The sequence below is a fragment of the Talpa europaea genome (genome assembly GCF_964194135.1).
Source record: "Talpa europaea genome assembly, chromosome: 12".
NCBI lineage: Eukaryota > Metazoa > Chordata > Mammalia > Eulipotyphla > Talpidae > Talpa > Talpa europaea.
This window is the reverse complement of record NC_140079.1, coordinates 4,582,829-4,589,958: the sequence shown is the minus strand read 5'-3', so window position 1 is coordinate 4,589,958 and position 7,130 is coordinate 4,582,829. Positions and strand designations below refer to the sequence as shown.

Sequence of the window (7,130 nt, the reverse complement as noted above, 5' to 3'; positions counted from 1 at the left end):
ACTGTAACACATATGAGAAAACTTGGGGAAACTCTCTGCAATGAAAATTTCAGATGTGTTTGTGGATTCATCTGCAGCAGCAAGGGAAACAAAGGAGAATATAAATACTTGGGACTATATCAGCCAAACTGCTCCGTACAGTAAAAGAAAACAGCACTGCAACACTAAGACTGCGTAAGTAAGGGAAGGTGATATCTGTACATCATCATTCTGACCATTAAAGAAATAAATAGTAACTGGGCTGTTGAATTTCTTCCTCTCCTGTTCCACACCCACAAAGACGTGTCAAGCCCAGCGTGAGGTGCCCAGCTGGTTAGGGGACATCTGGTGGACGGAGAGAGGCTGTTAGTCCAAGCCCAGAGTGCCATTAGGTGGCCTGATGTAACACTGAGTTATTTCCCAGAATGTGCCTAACTTGCATAGACCAGGTTCCTGGTACGGGTGTGAGGACATCCCTGTTGAGTTGTGTGGCCACACAGTGGACATTAAAGACAGGACAGTTAAGGAAAGTTGATCGTCTCCTGAAGAACTTTCAGTACTGAGACGAGTCCGTCACAGGTCACTACAAGCCCTTCTCTGGCTGCTAGAAACCAATCGGAGACCCTCACTTGGACATCCTTGTCATGCCTGCTCTGCCTCCTCATGGACCCTGCATTGGCTGTGAAATAAGGGCACGATTTAGAGGTTGCTCAGACAACTGAAAACTGCAGGTGGGGATGAGGACGGTGACCTGAGAGGACGGTGATGCCCGTGACAGGAGAGGACTTCTGTTGGAGCTGCCCCCGAGCTGGCAACAGTGAGAGGTGTTAATACTTCCCGGTGCTGCTAAGCTTGAATTGTGTTTTTGGGGGGCTGAGGATGTGCACGGGCTTCATAGTGAGTGCAGCAGTTACAAAATGTTTACTGTTTGGCCCTGCATTTTTAGCTGGTTAGGAACACAGTCGTTTCCTTCTGGAGATTCAAACATAAGGCTGCTGCAGTCACATCACAATAAAATTAAAAAAAAAAAAAAGAGGTTCCTATTTACTTTTGCAAGAGTGGCATGAACACAAGGAATATGGTGGCTAAGGTTTTAAAAGAGGAACTCGGTTATCTGCTGTGAGACAGGAATAGCATTATTGACCTACAGGGGGTGTCTGTGCCCCCAACACATTTGTGCCTTGATGATCCAGGACACCAAGTCAAGATGGTGCCACAGGGACACATTTAGAAAACTGAACACAGAGTGAGAACAGAGTTCTGGGTGGCGACATCTCTGGAAGGTGCGGGAGTTCATGCAAAAGGAGTAATGAAAACTGGATGCACTTGACATCTAATCTAGTCTCTCGGGATCAGAGAATCATTAAGAAACTTTCCTTTGTCCAGTCCAGTCCACAGGGAACTCATGAGCTCAGAGCTTGGAGCAGGAGACTGAGGTGTGGCTAATGAGACCACGTGGAGGGCGGTAAATACCCTGTTTCCCTTGATCCCTCAGACTGTCCAACCCGGGACCGGAGAGGACATGATTCCTGTCTGTGGAGCCCGACCTCTGCCCAGGGACCAGCCCTTGGCGCCCTCCTGAGATCCTGTCTGTGACACAGCCCAGATCCATCCTCAAGCGTCCAGGAGGGACTCAGACGGCTACATGGAGAAGCCCCTCTCACAGCCCCCACCCAGGTGAGTCTCAGAGCCCAGCAGGCACTTGGGACAGATCCAGGGAAAATGCAAACTGAGAAGTTCTGCCTCAGGTCACAGAGATCAAACCAGGCCCAGGGACAAGAGGTTCCCTTGTTCTCTTGCTTGACTGGCTCGTCAATTTATAATTAATTTACTTAATTTGTGACTCAAAACTGTCCACTGCTCTCAACAATACAGAGATGGTGCTGACAGTGAAGAGACAGGAAGGAAAATCTGTTAGGATGAGACTGAAGTGGGAGTGGGGGACTTAACGTGGTTCCAGCAAAGATAGGACACAGCCAAGAAGGTCTGGAGTTAAGGCAACAGGAAAATAAAGTATTAAATGCGATGGGGTCGGCACTGAAGTGAGGGTCTCAGATTTAGGATGGGGTGTGTGAGCAGGTGATCTGTATTAGAAGGAGCCAGACTAATGGAGGCAGATGACCCCACAGAGCAGCTGAGGAGAGGAACAGTGTGTAGTGCGTCCACTCTATTAGGTGCTCACAGAAGAAATACTTTTTCTTCAATGTCAGTTGTGGGATACTAACGAGTTTTCTCTGCACCCACTCTATTCCCGGCATATCTGCTTAGTTTTCCTTGTTAGAATTTTGCTTTTTCAATTACAAATTGTGCTCATTCCTACAATTTATTTACGTAGAGCCTGCATTTTTATTCTGGTTTGTGATTCAAATATTCAAAAAGAACTGGAGTTTTTCAAAATAAGTGTTTTGCACTTAATTCTCCCACATATATATAGGCTTGTGGGAAAAATGCTTGAAAGCTTTCCTTTTGATGTAGGCCTCAGTCGATCTATTGTGTCTCACTATGTATTGAAACATCTGCTGTTTCCTGCATTCTTAGTGGTAATAATAAATTACACACACTGTGTTCATGTCACATCTGTTTTCCCTCATTACTATGCCTCCTCCCTTTTGTGATTTGATTTGTTGTATTTTCATTGAGATTTAATTGAATTGAAACAGTGTGAAAGTTGGACAAAAACATGTTGATTTCATATATTTATATACTGCAATATGATGACCACTGGAGCACTAGCTGACACCTCCATCAATACACACAATTAATATTTATTTTTGTCACAAAATTATTAAGAAATAATCTCCTGATAACTGTGAATGTTGTAAGAAAATACTGTTGACTCTGTCTCAATGCAGTAGATTCCAGAACCTTATTCATCAGCTAGTTTCAAGTTTGTGTCCTGAAACAGCCTCTTCCAAATTCCCCACCCTGGTCCATGGAAGCTATTTATGTCTGTTCCAGGACCACACACAGAAGCGATGTCCAGGATTTGTGGTTCTCTGCCTCTGTCACGTAACACAGTGTTCTTAGGTGCTCGGTTGTCAGAAAGGGCAGGGTGTGCTTCCTTCTCTTGACTGGATATTATTTGATATTTTACTATATAGGATGTATTATAACAACACACTATCCTGTGCATCTATTACACATTATATGTTTTAGATAATCCATGTATATTCATTGGACAATTAAGAGCAATTGCATACATGTATTGTGAATATACTTTTATATCTATACATGTACACATTATTTTCTTTACTCATCCACTGATAGACTCATAGGTTTTTTCCTAAATTTTGATTAATAAATGGGGTGTGGATAGCTTTTCGATGTCCTGTTTTCGTTGCCTTTGTACATATATGAACAGATCACGAGGGAGTCTATTTTGCTATTTTGAGGTGTCTCTGTTTGCTTATCCACCGTGGCTGTAGCAGTGTATTAGCCCACGACAGCACCTAGGGTTCTCTGCAACCCACTCCCACTTTGGTCATCTCCCTGGGAGCTCTGTCAGCAGCTGGAGGTGACAGCTCCTGGTTCGGAATTCCATTTCCCTGGTGAGTGATCCTGAGCACCCCCTCATGTGCTTGCTGACCATCTACGTGTCTTCTCTGGAAAACACATATTTCGGAGAAACATGACCAAACTTCTCAATAAATTAAGACCCTGACACTTGTACTATTAAACACTCTTGTATTCATTCACCTAGTCATTTATCTCCCAATAATCTTATTCCAGCCAGACTTGAGGGTAACTGGGGCCCTCCAAGAGGCAGACGGTGCAAAGGAACTGACCCTGACGGGATGCTGTTCAGAGGCAGGGCAGTGGGCCACACTCGCTGCGGGTGGGAGTGCAGCCTGGTCCAGCCCTCACAGAGAGCAATGAGGACATGTCTCACACTGTAAATATGGGTCTCCCACCATGACCCAGTAATCACACTCTCAGGCATTCATCCAAAAAATTAAAAAAAAAATAATTTGAAAGAGAACTTGCTCTCCCATGTTAATTGCAGCACTGTACATTATAGCTGAAACATCCTAACATATGAGCAGATCAAGAAGATGTAGTATAAAAAAAAAAGATGTAGCATATAGACACCATGGATACTACTCAGCAATCAAAAAAGACAAGCTATGCCACTTGTGGCAACATGGATGGAGCTTGAAATCATAATGCTAGGGGAAATAAGTCATGAGAAATATAAATATCAGAGGGTGTGACTGATATGTGGAATACAAAGTAACTAACAGATTAAGACAAGCTGGGAATCTAAGCCTTGATGGCTGACTACAGAGCTGAGACACCAAGGGTGGAAGCCGGGGGAAGCAGAAGAACAAGCGGGAAGGAAGCACAATGGTTTGAGGTGGTGGAATATGAGTGAGTGTGTGTGGGAGCACTATGGTGGCAATACCTGGTGGGGGTATCCTATATTCCCTCAGTTACAAATAAATATGAATAAATAAGGATACAGGCCAAAGTTCTTAGTTTTTAGGTATCCAGTGTCTTAAAATGCAGAGGAAAATAACAACTTTCTTTAATACATTTCTGGAGAGCTGATTCTTTGCAAAGTAAACCACTTCCTATTTTCATAGTCCTTAGTGATTTGATTTCCAATTCTCACCTCAGCCTCAATGCACAGGACAAAAGGCCCTAATCGTGGATCAGAAGAGAGAGAGAGAGTGTGTGTGTGTGGCAAAATAAGGGAAATAACCCCTTATGACAGGTAAAGTGAAGCACATTAGACATTTGTCCCAAGTTGAAGCTGTCTTCTATAATCAAATACTCAGAATTGAGATGAAATATAAGGAAAGGAAAGGACACCATAGTTTATGGAGGGATTAAATTACGGAAAATTTATAGGTGTGATACATAGCACTCACACGTAGGTACAGCACATGTAACACAATCTACACTGTAGAAACTCAGCATATATACCATGTCTCATGCAGGAACTTCCAAGGCATCAGGATGTCGGGGCCTCCTGCCAACCTCTCTCATCCCACCCCTACCTGGAGGGCCCCCTCCTGTCAACCCCAACTTCTGCTTCTGTAACACTGCCAGGAACCGCCTGTACTGACATCTTTTTCTGGTATTTCCCCAAAGCCAAATGTTCTTTTCATGCATATATTGTTGCCACGTGATATGGCCTTCATATAAAAAATCTCGTTGATTTCAGATTTTTTTGTTTAACGTCTCCACATTGGAAGTGATTATACAAGTTTCCTCCTGAGTCTACCTCTTCATCCAACTCCATTATTTTACTTAACAATAATAATCACCATATGAAATATTATTTAATGAGATCACACAGATACTTAGAAGAAAACTTTTTTTTGGGCTAGGATATTTTGTTTTTTTTTTTTAAATTTTTTTTTTTTTTTTACTATTTATGCATAGAAGACCAGGGGTGTAGGCCTGAAAGATGCAGGTGGTGAGAACACTCACCAGAGACAAGACTGGGGAGCAAGACAGGCGGATCTACTGAAATACACTGCTGAGGGGAGCCGCAGGGAGACACGAGCGGCCTGCTATGCCATGTGGGTCACCTCCCTGGCTAGAGATCACTCAGGCTGATTGGATGATAGCCTGAGACTTAAATCCTAGGCCATAAGGGAGGCCCTGGGGCTAGGATTTTTCTGCTTTTTCTCGATGATTCCAACAATATTTGGATAATATCATGGTAAAACGTATTTAAAAGAAAATCTCAGAAAATTTTCCAAGAAAAATTTGAATTGAAAAATATTTTCATTGGATGTAAGAACAGCTAATTATTTTCAGCATCAGGAGAAGGTGGGCCATTCAACCGCCTTGAAAATTCAGGTACCAGACACAGCTCTATAACATGAAATTTATTAAGTAAACATGTTTTAAATAAAATCACCCCATTTAAACTCATTCCTTGATTGCTCTGCTGTGGTTAAGTTTCCATCACTTCTGTCTCCATCCCCCAGGCTCACCAGCGACCTGGCGCCAGGAAACCAAACGCACCCCACAGCGTTCACCCTCCTGGGGCTCTCAGAAGAGGCCTCGCTGCAGCCCCTCCTCTTCTGGGCATTCTTGGCCATGTACTTGGTCACGGTCACTGGGAATCTCCTCATCATCCTGGCCATCGTCACGGACCCTCACCTGCACACCCCCATGTACTTCTTCCTCGCCAACCTGTCTTGGCCGACATCGGCTTCACCTCCACCACCGTCCCCAAGATGCTGCTGAACATCCAGACACAGAACAAAGCCATCACCTACGCGGGCTGTCTCAGCCAGGTGTTTTTCTTCTTCCTCTTTGCAGGAGTGGACAACTTCCTCCTGACAGCCATGGCCTACGACCGGTTTGTGGCCATCTGCCATCCCCTGCACTACACGGTCATCATGAACCCCATGTTCTGTGGCCTCCTGCTTCTTGCATCCTGGGTGTTAAGTCTTCTGCATTCTCTGTTACACAGCTTAATGGTTTTGCGACTGTCCTTTTGCTCACAGCTGCAAATGCCTCACTTCTTCTGTGAACTGAACTAGGTGATCCAGCTTGCCTGTTCTGACACCTTCCTCAATGAGCTGGTGATATATTTAGCAGCGGGGGTTGTGGGGCTCATCCCTCTCAGTGGCATCCTTTTCTCCTACTCTAAGATTGTGTCCTCTGTTTTGAAAATCTCCTCAGCGAGCGGCAGGTACAAAGCCTTCTCCACCTGCGGGTCTCACCTCTCCGTGGTCTCCCTGTTCTACGGGACGGGGCTCGGCGTGTACCTCAGCTCTGCTGCTACGCACGACTCCAAGGACAGTGCAGTCGCCTCGGTGATGTACACGGTGGTCACCCCCATGCTGAACCCCTTCATCTACAGTCTCAGAAACAGGGACATAAAGCAGGCCCTGGTGAAGCTCTTCAGCTGAACAGCAGCCCATTGTGACAGGGGCCGCTTCCTCAGATTGTCTGGTCGGGAGCAGCAGGCCTCACAGTCTGTGGACTGAGTCATGATCCTGTCATCAGGTAGACATAACCTGTCATTTGTCTTATGTGCACTTTGATATCAGTTTTTTATACATTATAAATATGTTTTCCGTGTTTCCTTAATTATCTTTTATTGTTCTGTGTACTGGGTTCAGTGTTACCAAAAACATCGTGAGAGCAAATTTTTCTTTAGTAAAATGTTTAAAAGAGAAAATCGG

General features: G+C 44.5%; 1 pseudogene across 1 annotated transcript; it reads left to right on the top strand.

Annotated features, from left to right (window-relative positions):
• Window positions 1-5,979: 5,979 nt before the first annotated feature.
• On the top strand, window positions 5,980-6,854 carry LOC311182561 (olfactory receptor 7A10-like; annotated as a pseudogene). Its single transcript has one exon. The product of its transcript is annotated as an olfactory receptor 7A10-like (transcript).
• The last annotated feature ends 276 nt before the right edge of the window (window positions 6,855-7,130 follow it).